Genomic DNA, 16,400 nt, shown 5'->3' with positions numbered 1-16,400 from the left:
GCCAGTGCCTCACCACCCTTAGTGTAGAAAACTTCTTCCTTATATCCAATCTAAATCTCCCCTTCTTTAGTTTGAAAGCTTTCTCACCAAACACACATTTTACTTCAATATTGTAGGGTCATCAAAAAAAAAAAAACACACCTTTTTATTGTTTCTTGTGCATTATAAAAATAGAAGCAAAGGTGGTTCTACCACTAGGGTGGGAAGCAGAGAGAGGTCTGCACTTATCTAGCTGCTTTTGCTCTGCCTGACCACAGTCAATCTTCTGCTCCCCAACAGCACCAAAACAGAGCAGCAAGGTGGGGAACAGAGAAGCCAAAACCACAAGCCTGAGAGCATTGACTGATTAGGAGATGTTCTACTCTCAGGACAATGAGATGACCTTGAGTTGATCCATTACAGAGATAAGAGCTGGTTGTGGGGTGCTCAAGCATCTCCCCAGCTCTCACCTTTGAGAGCATCTTGGAGGGGTGTTGACCACAGTGGGGGGTACCTGCAGGACTCTCCATCACCAGCAACATTTCTAGGTGACCCAAATGGGGAGCTTGAATTCCGCCAGCCTTTGCTGCACTTATCTCATCTGGAGCACAACTTCTGACTTATCTGTGCAGGTCCATCTCTGTGCTGCAACGCCAGCAGGCAGAGCCCACCAGCAGATGCACGGGGTGATACTGCTGCCTCCATCCAATGCCCCTGCACTCATCACGCTCTCTGAGATTAGGATCTCAGGTCACTGCTGGGAAGCAGCTGAAGGACCACAAGCTTTATTGCTGAGGTCAAGTCCTCTGGACTTACGACAGTTATACCTGCAGAGGGTAATCGTAAGGGTTTTCTGAGCTGGTGTTTTTTTCATCCCTCAAGATGCTGTTTCTTGTGCTGGGATGGACTGTATGATGCACAGAGAGATGGGTGTGATGCAGAACACAAGGGCGAGAGATGATAGCCCCTCCCTACTAATCTCCTTGTACCCAAGATCTGTATAAGAGAGAGCTGCCTTATATGCTAAGGCATTAATGTATTAGTGCTAAGAGCATTAGGGGCTCAATTAGTACTGCAACCTCCACACCCCTACCCACCACGTGACCGAGTTTTAAAGAGCTCCATCCTTGCCTGGTCCTTGTGCCTTCCTGCAATTTCTTGTCATTTCTGTAGCTATACTAAAATACAACAGTCAAATAAAATACAACAATCTCTGTCAGCGAGAGGCTTGATGTTCCTTTTCTAGATGATGTGAGACCTTACCAGGAGTCAGCTGCTCCATGGGCAGTTCTGACTGATTCCTATAGCCACACCATAATGTTGAGAGCTTGCCTTCAGTTCAGAGGCATTTTCTGAAGAGCAGAGGTTTTCATGATGAGGTTGTGTTCACAGTTTCAATTGCATAAGCCTGAATTCATCCAAGTTTCAGGCATTTATGTAGTTGCGATGAGCATTCCTTAGGTATAGATCTTTGCTGGAAATAATTCAGGCCATAAAGAAGATGTAGGGGTGGGGCACATCTGATGTGGAAAGCTCCTGCATTCTGTGGAACGATGCGTCTCAAATCCAAACCAGAAGATTTGGCCCCAGTTGTACCAGCTCATGGGGAGATCCCTTCCACTCATCCCATGAGCTCTTTGTTATTACAAACACTTTGAACTCCTGAAAGCAACGACAGAAATGATAGTGCTGAATGGGATACCAAAATATCTGGTTCTCTCCTGGCTGCGCAGCGGGTTCTGAATGCTTTAACATGTGCTCTGCAACCAAGACATGGACTTCTACTTAACTCACCCGATCAGCAGCCACTGTTAACCAGAGAACATAGGACATGGAATCATAGAATCATTAAGGTTGGAAAACATCACTAAGATCTTCTAGTCCAAATGTCGACGCATCACCACCATGAACAGCACCATGCATTTAAGACCTTCCCGTGGTGTCTAAGGAAGAAATATTGCAAACTGGGGGTTTTCCCCACCAAGGAAAGGAAACGATGCCTCTAGAGAGGATCTGTATACAGTGTGGGATGGTTAGCACAAAATCCTGGCCATAGCAGGAAGGTGTTGTGTCAGAGAGGGTGCATAAATTGCATTATGTGTTAAATAGGGGCAGAAAAGTCCACGGTGGACTGAGAGTTGCCCCAGGCTGGGAGGAGGCCAGGAGGGAAGGGCTCACCAGAGCTGTGGTTACTGGGGACACCAGGAGTCACACTCTGCTTTGCTCTGAGCGAAATGTCTGGGAGTGCAGCCCAGCAGAACAAGTCTGGTAGGGTTGTTGGCATATGCGTACCGGTGTGATTGGTATGAAATCATGCCCTCACCCTACCTCCCAGTGAGCTGCTGAAGAGCTTCCCTGTTTTGTAATATAGATGACAACATCCATCCATTCCCTGCCAAATGGGGATGTGAGCGCGGCAGGTAAACACCCCTGGGGCCAGCAGGTAAGATGGGGTCCTGCCCACAGCTACTCCTGGTGCTGGGCTCACCCCTCCATGTGCCTGACACTGTCATCAGGTTAGTTTTGTCCCTGCCTTTTCTCACTACACAGCAGCAGAAAGGAAAAGTCAGATGAAAAAAATGAGACTTTGCATGATGGTGAAAGGTACTGCTAGGGATTTTACTCATATCTTATGTCACTTCAGACTTATGTCCATTCGTATCAGGTGAAGATACAGATTTTCCATTACAAAGGTGCAAATATGGAGTAAAGATATTAAAGTTGAAGGAGCTAGTATGGTTTTATATCATTGAAAATAATCCAGAATTCCATCCTCACTTGGTGTTGAGCATTATAACCATCTTGGGTGTGACAGTCTGCTTAAGAATGAGAAATTGGCTCTGCTGAAGGACTTCTGCAGATACCTGGTTTTGGCACTGCTGCAAACTGCAGTGCAGATGGATCATCCCCAGTGAACAAGGACAGACTGTGCACTTATCTACTTCTAAAATTACCAACTCTGTTTGCCACCCCCCTGTCCTTACTTCTGTAGGCAAGTCAACACCTTGCCCAGCTCTGACTTCACAGAGGAGACTCCATTTGCTCTTTCATGAGATGTGTGAAGATTCTTATTAGGATATGTTTTACTCTGTTTGGTAGCGGAGTTACCCAAGGATTCACTAGTAAAACTAAGGAGTGAATTAGCCTGGAAGCATGTGTGAGCATGTGTATGGATGGTCAGGCTGCTGGGAGCTGGTCAGGCTCACTGGGAACTCTGGCTACTCGTGGGTTAGTGAGAACTATTGGTGATAGGTGGACAGTTGGACTGGATGATCCTGAAGGTCTTTTCCAACCTTGGTGATTCTATGATTCTACACTTCTAAAAATAAAGTGAACTCCATGGCATCATGCTCCACTCTCCCAAGAATCTTCCAGGCACGGTTCAGGAGTTAACACACAACCACTTTGTTTCGCAGGCTGAATTTGCTACTGCCAACATGGCCAAAACTCATCAGGACTACCAAAGGTCAGAGAATAGGCCATTGTTTGGTTTACAGGCTTTGTAGTATCTTTTTATTATGCTGTCTCTGACAGCTGTGGCTTTGTTAGGCATGAATGTATTGGTATCCTCAGGGCTTTGCCCTGTAAGAGTCTCAGTTTGCATTGTTTTACAGGTTGCACAGAAAGTAAAAACCACCTGGGTACTTTGAAGTATCTGCATTGTTATGGCCATTTATAAATATCATCGTGCAGCTTGTTTCTTTCTCATTCCTTCTTGTTGCCAAGAAGTAAATTAGGGTGAATATTTTCCTTGATTGCTTATGAGTTAACAGAATTGCTTCACACCAATGGGTGCCTCCCATTGCTTCGTAGCAATGATAATGGGAGGATGGTTGGACTAGATGATCTTGTAGGTCCTTTCCAACCTTGTGATTCTATCATTCCACGAGCACTCAGCACAACTCTGAGCAGTGCTGGGCAGTCACCTCCCACTAGGGAGAATGGGTGCCCAACCATCTGGCTTGCCCAGGCCTCACTGAGTGAAGAGGAATTGTCTTGGGTCACATATGCATAGGTCACTCCAAAAGTAATTCCTCCTATTTATTTCCATGGAAACTGCAACCGCTACAAAGAGTAACACTGTTTGATGGAGCAAATTCTCAGCTACAAAAGGCTATGTTTCAACATAGCTGTCACCATTAGCTCTGCATTTTTACCAGTGGTGAACAAGAGCATGCACGCTGCACTTGTACAAAGCTGCATCAGCAGAGGATCTCTGCAGTGACCTTTAGGGGCAGAACACATCTATTTCCCTCAGACTCTACTTGTACATTCTGTCTTTAGCCCTCTAACCATCTGCATGATCTCTGCCTCATTCTCTCCAGTTTGTCAGTCTCTTTTTCCATGAAAAAGCCTGAAACAGAAAAGTCCAAATCTAGATAAAGTATTCTGGATGCATCTCACAAAGTCCCAGACACTTCCATATAAAGGGGAATCAGTCCTCCCTATCACGCTCCAGAAGGTACAGTAAGGCTTTTTCTCCTCTTGAGATGCTTTCCCTTCCATCTCCTTGGCATTTTTAAGTTCTTATATGAACAGATGCACATGAGGCAGGAATCAGACCCAAGCTAAGCTAGGAGAGAGCTGGGGATGCTGGATCCTTTTCTCCTCGTGGCCCCGCTGAAAATTACAAGTGATAAGAAAAACCAGAAGCAAAACTTCATGAAGAACTCAGCAGTTCTTCCATCCAACTGACAGCTGCACTGGATGGAAGGAGAACAGGGAATGGCAGTATCTCTGGGCACCACGTTGTCTTGCATGGGTTGGCTTCCCACCTCACTCATCTTTTGGAGGTTGTCCATGTCCACCAACGGACAAAGAGAGATAGCAGGGTTTGGTGCACCTGCGAGATGATCTTAGTGGTCTCTTCCAATCTTAATGATTCTATGCAGTGAATCTGTTCTCTTTTTCACTGTGATTTTGAGGGTACCTATGAAATAAAACTAAGATGTAACCCCTCCAGGCCCTAAACTCCATATCAAAGGTGCAGAACCAAGTGTGGAGGGAGTGTGGTTATCTGCCCTGGATTAGACCCTGCACAGGGAAACCAGAGATATTAAGTATTCTGGTTCTTACAGAGGTGTTTACTCTTAAGATAATGAGTAGCCTGTTCACACAAATTAGGGTGGGTCGTGTTTGCATAATGTTGATTTCAGAGGTGAAATTAATCTCACAGGCAACTTGTTTCCACTGCAGATAATCCATTCAGCACATTCGATAGAGGATCAGATCTCAGCCTGACGAAATTGCTGCAGGGTGGATTTTGAGGGAAAGGAAGGAGGAAAAGGAAAGCACAACCAGAAATGTAGCTGAACTTTCCCATACAGTTGCTAATGGATTGCTATGTCTAGGCAGAATTTAGCCAAGGTTTTATGATTTGTTTCTTGCTGACCTTCCTAACAAGAGGGTGAGTTTTACTATAATTAATTCCTTATTCGTTCTGTAAAAAAATACAGCCCCAATCACGGAACATCTCCTTCAATCCTCCCATGCTTCTTAACCCACAGACCTTACAATCTTCACTCTCTTCTTTGCAAAAACACATTCATTCATTACCACCCCAACACTGTATGGGAGCAGAGCACCACTTTTCAAGCACTCACTTTGAAATAAAAAACAACTAATGACATTCTTTGTGTGTGTGTTTGTTTGTTTTTTTTTTAATTAAATTTGAATTAAACAGTAAGCAATTAAATTTCTCTTTGCAGTCAGCTAGGTTGGGAAGGGCCATAGGGCATTATGACAAAGTTGCAGATTTTCTAAGCTTTCAAGGGGAAGGATCTATGCTGATTTACTTATAGTCAGCTCACTGAATAATGCATTGGATACCAATGATGGACTGAAATCCTGAGAAAGAGCCAGCATACTTTCATAGTTCACTTTTTTTTTGGAGAGAAGAAGTGCAGAGGGGAATAAAAATAAATTTTACTTCATCCAAGTGTTGGAAGGAAGAAGTGAAGGTGTAAAGTCAGGGGCACACTGAGCTCATCTTCATGCCTTATACTAACTTTGGTAGCAGCAAACTGAGATGGCAAAAAGCAATGGATCACTGGTGGTGGAGGGGCTCTAAGGTACTGAACATAGGTAAGCATGGAGGCCTGTGTCGTTTATGGTCACAACACAGAGCAAGAAAGAGGCTGTCCAAGACCTACAGAAGCTCATGGAGGCCACCTGGCTTGAGAGCAGAAGTCTAGGGATGGAGAAATAGGCCCAGATATTACCCACAAGTGGAATGTTCTTGTTGGAGAAATGGTGGAATGGTGGAGAACTTTGAGCATAGGAAGGGAAAGAGTGCTTTGACTGCCAGTAAGGGGAAACCTACACAGACCTCCTGAAATGAGTGCTCTTCTCAGTGTTACAAGGTGGCCAAAATCCTGGGCATGATTTTTGGTGTGAGCCATTTAACACACCTCTGGTGCAGGTCACGAGCCAACACAGAGCAGGGATCATTCCCAAGAAATGGCTTGGGTGAGGCCACTGTCAGCATAAGCTTGAGGTCTCTTTCCGCTACAGCTGTCCTTCAACACTGGGATGTTACGAGTTCTTGGTGCTGCAAATAACTTTCTCATGCAGCTGAACTTTGGTGTCCCCTCTGCCTGTTTCTTGTCTGCAGGCCTCAGGGAGGAAATCATAGCACCTCATTTCATGTTGCATGATGCTGCTGTGAATTGAGAGCAACTCCTTGTGCTTTCATGGAGCTACCTCACATTGGCGTGGGTGTGATTAGGTGCTAAGGGGGTGCAAGAAAAGAGTGGGGGAAGCTACAGCTGGTGGGCCAGAGCTTACAGGGAAGCAAATGAGAAGTAGTTACGCTGAACCTTAGGGGGTAGCACTCAATGAAACCAGCATGTGGTTGAAATGAATCCATATCCAAACATGATTAAGTCTGTGTCCATATCCTAACACGTTAACTCTGCATTTTGGCCTCCTAGATGCCCTGTCTGTAATGGGCTTGGGGTGAAGGATGTTGATACTGAGTATTGTTGCACACTGGATGAAGTCCTCTGGCAGTTCAGTGATAACTCTGCTTACACAGGCAGTAAAACACCGGTGGTGAATCAGGAAAACTGGGTACTGTTGTCTAAGCTGCTCCAGGCTCTTCCTGTGGGGTTAGGATTTATCTTCCCATGCTTAGCCACACAAAAAGGAGCAGCTAAAGCCAACTTCACCTTTCTCACTCTCCTTTATACTTTATAGAGAAGATACTGAATAATGGAGCACAAACAAAGGGCACTTCTATAAAGGACAAGTTGTCTTGTTTTTAAATAGATGTCAAAAGCTTCCTAGCCACCTCTCAGCTTTCCCCTTTGGCTAGAGGAAAGCTAAGGAAATTATCTTGGTCTTCAATTTTAGGCTGTGCTTCTACTAGCAAGTTAGGGAGTCTCAGAACACTCTGGGTTAGGGTTAGGGTTAGGGTTAGGGTTAGGGTTAGGGTTAGGGTTAGGGTTAGGGTTAGGGTTAGGGTTAGGGTTAGGGTTGGGTTAGGATTAGGGTCATGGTTAGGTTTAGGGTTAGGGTTAGGTTGTCTACTGTCTACTCTGTTAAATACTTAACATAGACCACAACATGGTTTTATATTGGTCAGCTGGCACTGACACAGGCTATTCCTGTGCATACCTGGGGAGCTAGTACTGACTGGGGACATTCCCAAAGGCAGTGTATGAGCATCATCCTAATAAAGAGATTAACGTTTTGGTTGAAGATTCACCACAGCAGTTTGGCCAGAGAACAGGCCTGATATTATTTAGATAATCAATGGAGATATAACCTCCAAGTGCCTAAATTAAGGTAGGATAAACAGCATCCTGGTTATTATATGTGATCCTATGACTGATGCTCAGTCTTCCACCATGCAAAGCTACAATGCGGTAGAAAGTACAGCAATAACAACAGGGTGGCAAAGCCCTAGTGCAGCAGCCATGCACTCAGAAACAAAGGAAAGACTCTACATGTAGAGCCAGGAATCTCCAGCAAGACACCCACTGCCAACCCTTAAATGAGGTCTGGGAATGGGTGGATCCTGGCTCCATCCCTTCCAGTCACTCAGGTGCATTGCACCAATGCTGTGAATGCCAGTTCCACAGAAATAATATTACCAGTGATGATGATGATGATGATGATGATGATGATGATATGAAGTGGTTATGATTTTTTTTTTCTTCTTACTTCCCTGGATGTAGTGCCAAGTTCAGTGCTCAGTGCTACAGATCTGGTGTTGAACAGGATTCTACTGCACTGCACACACTGAACAAAAGCTGTAGCCCAGCCTGCCTGACACTTGTGTATCACTGCAATGTTGATAACACATATTTGGTCTCTTCCTTGTTGTCCTGTTGAGGAAGGTGTGCAAAGTTATACGCTATTTATTTTACAGTTTCTCTTTTATAATTGCACAAAGGGTGTAGGCCCCACTTTAGTGTTTGAACCAACATTTGCAAAGTCTGACAGTGTACTTAGGAAAATTTGCACAGTGATAACCCATTCCCATTTGTCTCATGGATCCTGAAGGAGTTGCATGTCTAGGTAGGAAGAGGACGGGACTAGAGAATTCCTAGCCTTGTTCCTGTAAAACCACTCCTGTGACATGACTCATTTTTGGACATCAAGCTTGGAGAAAGTCTAGATGTGCCTCCAGGTGAGATCCTTGGCATCAGGGCTCTCACATCCCCATGTAATTAAGACCTTTCGGATATTTCCCGTCAAAAAGAATCGGGGGAATGGAGCACTTAATAACCACATCAGTTTACTCAACACTGCTTTGCATCAGTTCCCCAGTGGGCTTGACTGTGCTTTTGCCACTTGTTGCTGTGGATTTTCCTCACCAACCAAATATCTTCATTCCAACAGTCTCATCTCCCAGGAATCAACCTATTGCTACAGACATTTCTCCCAGAAGACACCCATCGCTCTCCAAGTCATTACTGTCACCTTGGAGCAAATTAACAGCAGCATCTGTTCATTAGGATTTTGCAGAGAATAATGGATGTTAGATAATTTAGCTTCCCAATTCCCTTCAGGGAGGAATTGCCATTTGTGTACAGCAGACAGGTTAGCCAGAGCTCACTGAGGGTAAGGGGCTTGGAAGAGGCTGTGTAATGATTTGATGGCAGAAGAAAGACTGTAATTGTGGAGTCCTGATTCACGCCATTTGTAATTGCCATCTGCCATTAACATCTCTCAGATTGCAGGATTAAGAAATAGTTCTCCATTCCCCTTCAGACTTAAAAACCCATGTAACCCTCACACCTGATTTTTAGAAGTATTCCCTGATTTTGTAGAGGACATTTTGTAATTTGGCAATCAGCAATAAGAAATTGAACGATCTGAATTGTTCTCTCCGTTCAGGTTTCTCATAACATTTTCTTCAACAAAAAGGCACGTTTCTGAAAGAAAAATATTGCCTCCAAGTCACTGCTTCACTGACTGGAAGGGGATCATATGATGGAAACCCCATATCTTCCCACCTCTGTTACTGTGATACTGTGTCTTGAAACACCATTGAGTTTTAAAGTTAAGATATTATTATTATCATGAATTTCCTCCCACCACTCTCACATATTTCCCATTCTACACAGCACATGGTAAGAGCATTATCCATTATTAGAAAATGGTCCCAGCAGAGATGTTGGGGTGGATTATTTCATCTCAAACAGTTCATGAGATAGATGAGGTAGATGTCCCAGTAATGCCTTTATCTCTGTTACCTACAGAGTTCAGTTCTCAAAGCAGTGCCTGTGTTATAGACATTAGAGGTGAGATACAGCCCACCTACCTTTAGGTGTCTCCATTGAGACTCAGTGACACTTCCAAGTTTGTGGAGATAAATAAAGGACCTGAACTTTTGGACCTCCTTCACACCCTCACTGGGACTGAAACTGATCAAAGACTTGCATATAGTGGGGTAAGGAAAAATAGACTTGGATAAATGATGTGACTGCAAAATAACATTTCTGTAACGCTTATGGTTTTATCTATTTTTAAGAACTAAGATTGTTTATTAAGCAAGAAAAGTTCAAGGTTGGACATTTGGTTTTTCATTATGTCGTCTTTAATCTACTAAAACTGCGTAAGCCTCCAAACTGTTAGAAATGCATCAGTAGTATGAAACCTAACTTGACAAAGAAGGCCTTAATTTCAATTAATAAAAAACAAATAAGCGTCCTGCATGAGAAAAAAAATCAGATTTTCTATTTTCTATGGATGTTCTGTGAGACAGTGGGTATTGCCATGAAAAATATTACTTAAAAAAATATATGCACCATTTCCTTTAATAAAACCAATTTCACTCTGGCAGGTCAGTTATCACTTTTACTTTTCCTTTATATATGTGGTTCATTAAAGAGGAAAGAAGAGAGGAAATGTTGCGTAAGATGAATATTCTTTAAGTTTGTTTGAGGGAACCTAAGCCAACCCTTGAATTTTCGACAAGTTCTCTCTATTTTTCTTCAGAAGGAAGTTTTCTGCAAGGAAATCATCAATGGAAAATGTTTGGCCAGCTGTACTCTTATCTTTAGATCTGGAAACACATGCAATACATGGAAATCCCCACCTCACTTGAAGTTTCAAGGGGGTGATTGGATTTTGTGCTCATACTTCTTTCGGTATGAGTAAGTGTTTCAGCATTTACTTTTATTTGCTATCCATGCACTCCAGTTCAAAGAAAAACATGAAAATTTCCCCCTTTTCCATTACAGTGCATGATCACTGTGAAGGGAACCATGATGTTTGTGCTTGTTTTGCTGTAGTCCTCTGAAGAAGTCCTCCCTCGGTTCTTTCTTTTGTCTATAGGGAATTTAAAAAGGGAGATTGACTTCCAACCTGCAGGAAACAGCAGAGACCTTCTGGATATCCCTTGATATGGATTGCTCACCAGAGCTCAGGCATTTGCACTGTTGTTAAACATAAGCATTCGTTTGGCTTTCACTTGAGTCTGCTGGCAGAGCCCCAAGTGATCCCCAGCTGTGGACCAGGAGTTAGCACAACCCAAGGGCCATTCCTGATAGGTTGTTTCTATACAATCACTTTGTTCTGAAGAGACTTTAGCTCTAGGGACTAGACCACACCAAGACCATCACGCAGGGTATGGGCCCTGCGACAGGTTAGTCTCTCTGAAAGCAATTAGTTCATTCATCAGAGTGGTTTTCTTTCCCTGAGGTTAGTGACAACTGCATCTTTGAACCACAGAAGAAAATGCCAGAAAGGTATTGTCCTTTGATGAATGTTGTCTCATCAAAATGCTTGCTCGACCTCTTTATTGTCAAAATCCTCTAGGCAGAGCTTACTAGGTTACCTTGGAGGATTCTTGAGCAAGATCTGGTTAAACAGTTCTTTGGAAACAGCAGCCTCTCATCCTCTCTCCTGCTCAGGTAAAAAATGTGGGAAACAAAATAATTATAATAAAGGGAAAGAGGAGGTTATTTTTTCCAACTGAACAGCAGCTCAACTCATCAAGGTCCTGAGTAATCTGCTATCACTGGTCCTGATTTGAGCAACTAAAAGGGAAGTACCAAAACAGTGCATGATGATTGCTGCAGGAATCTTGCAGGTTTATCTGGGCTTGTGTTCACTCACTTTTGAGCACACAATCAAAGATCCTAAATAGCTATTTTAGCTGAGAGGTCACCGTTTGTAGTTCATGGAAAGCCAACCATTTCTGGAGAGTTAGTAAGATGTCAAAGCAGGAGGTTCACACTGAGGAGTGCCTGTCTCTTTTCAATGGCTGAATTCATACCTCTGTGGCCATTATAGTCTCTTTCCAAGTCTAAAATCTCCCACGTTCTTCAAATCTTTTGGGAAGAAGTTGCAATCTATGAGCCAAGGCTGAAGCTGCTCGAGATGAACATCACATACAATCACTTTCTCAACACTTGCTTCTGATATTTCCAGCTCTATAAAGTCATGCTTTGCCATGAAAGAGCAATGGCAAAGAAGCTATGCCAGACTGGATGTCTTTATGTCCCCATATCTGCTCCCACTGGAGGGTGGCATGGATGTAGGTGTTGAATCAGCTCATTACTACCCTATGGGACAATGATACCCAAAAATACAGCACCTTGCTGCTTCTGTGAAGGACACTGAGGACGGAGAAGGATATCACCCTTAAGTGTACAAAAAAAAGGAAAGTAGTCAGAAAGGTAAAAACCCCATATACTAAAAGATGTTAGTGGCACAGAGCTTGGAGCGAGCTAAGAGGTTGGAGACCAACAAATTCACTTTCTGATCTTTTGACCACCTCATTTTTCACCTGTGAGACTGAGGAGGAGGATGAGATATGAGACTTGCCTTGGATATACAGTCAGACCTGTCTTTGTTGTACAGAAATCTGTTTTTGTTTGCCATCCAAAGTTGTTGAGTTTGAATTTCCTCTATCCTCTTTCCTGCTTATTTGTTTGTTGGCTTTTGCCAAACTTTGACAGAAGGAATTGATTTATCTAAGGGTGATTATTCCAATTCTTGGTCCAATTCTCCCCTATGTATCACGAAGTCACTGTTGTGCAAAATCCTGTTGTTCTTACAGGAGGAGAACATTCTTGGAGCCATGGGAGCAGAACGTTTGTAAGATCTGGCTTGTCTTCATACAATTTGGATTGGATTCCCACTGCTGGTTTTATTCCATAGCACACCAATGAAGAGTTGATGAGACTTTGGAGAAAAAATCACCAGTGTAAATAAAAAAAAAAAAAAAAGACACTCCTAAAACCATACATACACACATACACATGCAGACCCGCTTCAACTTGCATTACAGGTTTTCAGCCCGGGAGCAAATCACTTGGGAAATTTAATTAAACTTTAATGAGGTACTTTGATTGTTGGGCCGTATGCCTAGTGAAATTAATGTACAATGAAGGGGAGTCTCGTCATGCTGCTGGCAATAGCTGGCAAGTTCATGTAGAGCAGAGCATGTCATCCTAAATCACCTTTTGAACTCAGGAAGCAGGGAAGAATAACCAGGAAGCTCTAGTGGGTCATTTAATTACAGAAAGTCCACTGAAAATCAGTCCTAAGCACTGAAAAAAAACCTTAAGGTTGGTCATCTTGAATTTTTGGGGAGGGTGGGGATGGAGGGCAGGCTGTGGAGGTATTTTGGTGGTGGTCTGGGTTGTGGGCTTCCTTCTCCTCCTTCCACTGAATGGGCAGGAGCCCTGATATGGGGAGCCCTGCAAGAGATGGATGGTGAAGGAACACCTCCAGGGGTTCTCCACAGGACCTTGGCTCCCAGCTACCTACTAGCCATAGAAGGGCATAGTTTGGTTGCTGGTAGAGATGATGCTAGTGGAGGGTCTATGCAAGAGAAAGGCTGCTCTGTAATGTAATGGTGGTTCAGAGAGGGCCATTTGACCTCACAATAATTATTCAACCACGTCCCATCTCCTTCTGCCTCAAAGCTAGGCCTTCAACCCGGAAAAGATCTGTCATAGATCCTGTCCTATCCCATATGGGATCTCCAGATATCTTTCCCAACCTTAAAGATTCTGTGAAGAGCCTCTGAACTAGGCTGGATCTGGGCGAGTTCCATGTTCTAGAAGAGGAAGGAGTTCCAAGATTTGCAGGAGAGAAACACAGGATTATTCAAGTTGGAAGGGACCAAGAGCAAATTCCTAGTCTGTGCTCCTGCTCAAAGCAAAGCCAATTAGAACAGGTTATTCAAGAACTCAGTAAACTGAGATTTGAATACCTCCAAGAATAGACATCCCATGGATGTCCTGGACCTCATCTTCATGCTGAACTACTTTCAGAGCTTCACTGCTGCAACTTGTATCCTTTGAATTTATACATTTTCTGCACAGGTCTCACAAGAGACTGTCTGCTCTACAGCCTCCCGTTAGGTAAATGAAAGCAGTAATAAGATCTTCTTCCTTTACATGATCCTTGTCTTCTCCAACCTGAACAAGCCCAGCTCTCAACCTTTCCTCATACAATTACTAGAAAAAATAACCCTCTCCTGAGCTTGTTTGCCAGCAAGAAGCAACTTTGAAAGGTGAAGTCCCAACATTCCTCCATTTCTTTTTGCTTTCAGCAAAAAGAAGGAGGCCCTTATGAAAGACATAAACAGCATCAAGGTAGACACCATCCATGAGATCTTCCAGGTTGATATCCAGACTGTCTTTGACATCCTGGAGCTGAGACTCCAGAAGCCACCTCTTTCAATGCATCTCTAGATTCCTCAGTGTAGAAATATAGTCCTGCTCTATGCCTTTTCAAGTGTGCTGATGGGAGAGGCATTTTTGGCTCTGGGCCTGTTTTAGGATTCATCACCAAGGCAGGGAATGGCAACAGCTTCCATGAGGAAGGCTCCTGGAAGGACAGCTGGGTTTACTTGGAAGCCCAGGTATCAAGGGTTCACAATGGACTTGTTAATCCCAAGGAAGATCTAAGCATGCTCTAGTCAGGGATGTGGGACTGCACTGAAAATTCTGGCCGTTGGAAAGTCAGAAATGGGTTAGCATGTCTCCATCTGAGTTTGGGATACCAAGGGACATAGAGATCCTGGCATGTCACAGGGTGATCAACCTGTAACAGAATGACCTGCTGAACCCCAGCACCACCAGGTCCTTATGTGCAATTATCTCAGATCAACCCTCCACAATGCCAAGAGACAAAGGTCCTTTACCTCCTCTGGTCCGTGCAAATGAACCGAAGCAGTGCTGGGAACACATCCCTGGAATGGGTGCTTAACTCAAAGCACAGCATAAGCTCTTGAAATCTGACTGAGCAAGCCAGACAGGGACAGAGCAGAAAGCTATGTCTGTACATGCCAAGTGATTATGTGCCGTGTTCCTGGAAATTTGGAGGCCACCTATCCGATAGCAGCATTTCTTGGCCTTTCTGTAAAACCATCCACCCACAGTCTTACAAAACCAAGCCGTCAGAGCACTGACGTGGTGTGGCTTGGAGGGACAAATCAGTTTGTGTTCTCCGCTGATCTTTCAGCAAGACCTGTCCATTCCTGCTCCTCTTCTCAGCACCTATAGACAAGCCAACTTCTCCACTCTCTGGGAAGTTAAAGATGTGCGGGTTTCTGTCATGCAGGGCACTGAATGAATGCAGAACTAAGAGCTCCTGCCCAACATCCATTTCTCCTCCTGGTGCCAGTGTTTTATGATTCAGCTTTCTATTCTATCTCAGGATTGCTCCATTAGATGGATCAGACGTGCAATGAAGGAAAATGCTACTGCTGAGATCCCTTGGTCTTGCTGATTGGCAACACAAGAAGGTATGAAGTGAATGAGGTAGGGATGTTGGACAGGCATGGACGTCCTTCCTCAGTGTTCACATGGACACATGTTGGTCTGAGAACCAGTTATCTCTTCACCTCTGCTGTTCAGACTGTCTATCAGGGTTGCAAGAAGATCAGCCTGCTGGAGTCACGGGCAGAAAGTCTTTTGTTTTCCAGATGCTTAATCTGTGAGCAGGAGCTGCTGTGCAGATGGGCTGGGTTGGTGCCCTTGCTGCAGGTAGGAGCCAGGCTGCTGAGTAGAGGTTGAGTGGGCATCCACCATCCATCTGCCTGATGGGAAGTTCCTTTCTCTCCCTGATATCTTGCCTCTCTGATGGCCAAGGAATTGGCTGAGCTTGTGAAGCACCAGAGTATTAGCAAGACAAACATCAAGAAAATCCAAATCCTCTGCTTTTGCAGCAGAGCGGAAAGACTAAACAGAAAATAAGTCCCAGATCTGGGCTATAGGTGAAGAGTGAGTAAATCTATCATCCAGTCATTACCAAGATGCTGTGATCTACACTTAGCCATCTGAATGATGCCTCTGCTGGGGTGTTCAAGTTGGGAGCACTGCTACTCTGGGATCTCACAGTGGAGATAGCTGGGCATGTCTGGGAAGTAAATCCCACCTTAAATAACTGATCAGACTTGCCCAAATCTGTGCAATCACCGGGGAGGGACCTGGCAGGCTCAGTAAAATGTTCAACATTGAGTGGATGCATGCAAATCCATCTGTGGGATGAAAGAGGCATAGATCCAAGGGGGGAAAAAAGAAGTGTGATCCTGTAATGTGATCATGTAAATAATGCCTCTAACTGCATGATCACATCACAGGATCTCCTGTAACCTCAGGTCTCCTGCAATGCCTGGCACCTAGAAGGAGTTGCACAAGCATGCTAGAGTCCAGTGTTTCCTAACACCGGAGCACTTGCCTGTGCAGTTATTGCACACTTCTTCCACCAGATGAGACATCTGTCTCTGAGAGCAGAGAATCAGTTTGTTGGTCTCTGTTCAGGGGTGGTGAGAAGCCTGTTTTAAATTAGTTTTTTTTTTTTTTTCTGTGTTCCTCCAAGATATTGGCCAAGGCCGAAAAGGGCAGCATAGGACCCTTAATTTTCCAGAGAAGGAAGTCCAGCTATTTTCACTCAAACTTCAGAAAAGAAAAGAAAAGAAAAGAAAAGAAAAGAAAAGAAAAGAAAAG

Source organism: Lagopus leucura, unplaced genomic scaffold (assembly GCF_019238085.1).
Source record: "Lagopus leucura isolate 7727_CA_CO unplaced genomic scaffold, USGS_WTPT01 Super-Scaffold_100038, whole genome shotgun sequence".
In the NCBI taxonomy this organism is placed as follows: Eukaryota; Metazoa; Chordata; class Aves; order Galliformes; family Phasianidae; genus Lagopus; species Lagopus leucura.
Note: the sequence above shows the minus strand (reverse complement) of the source record.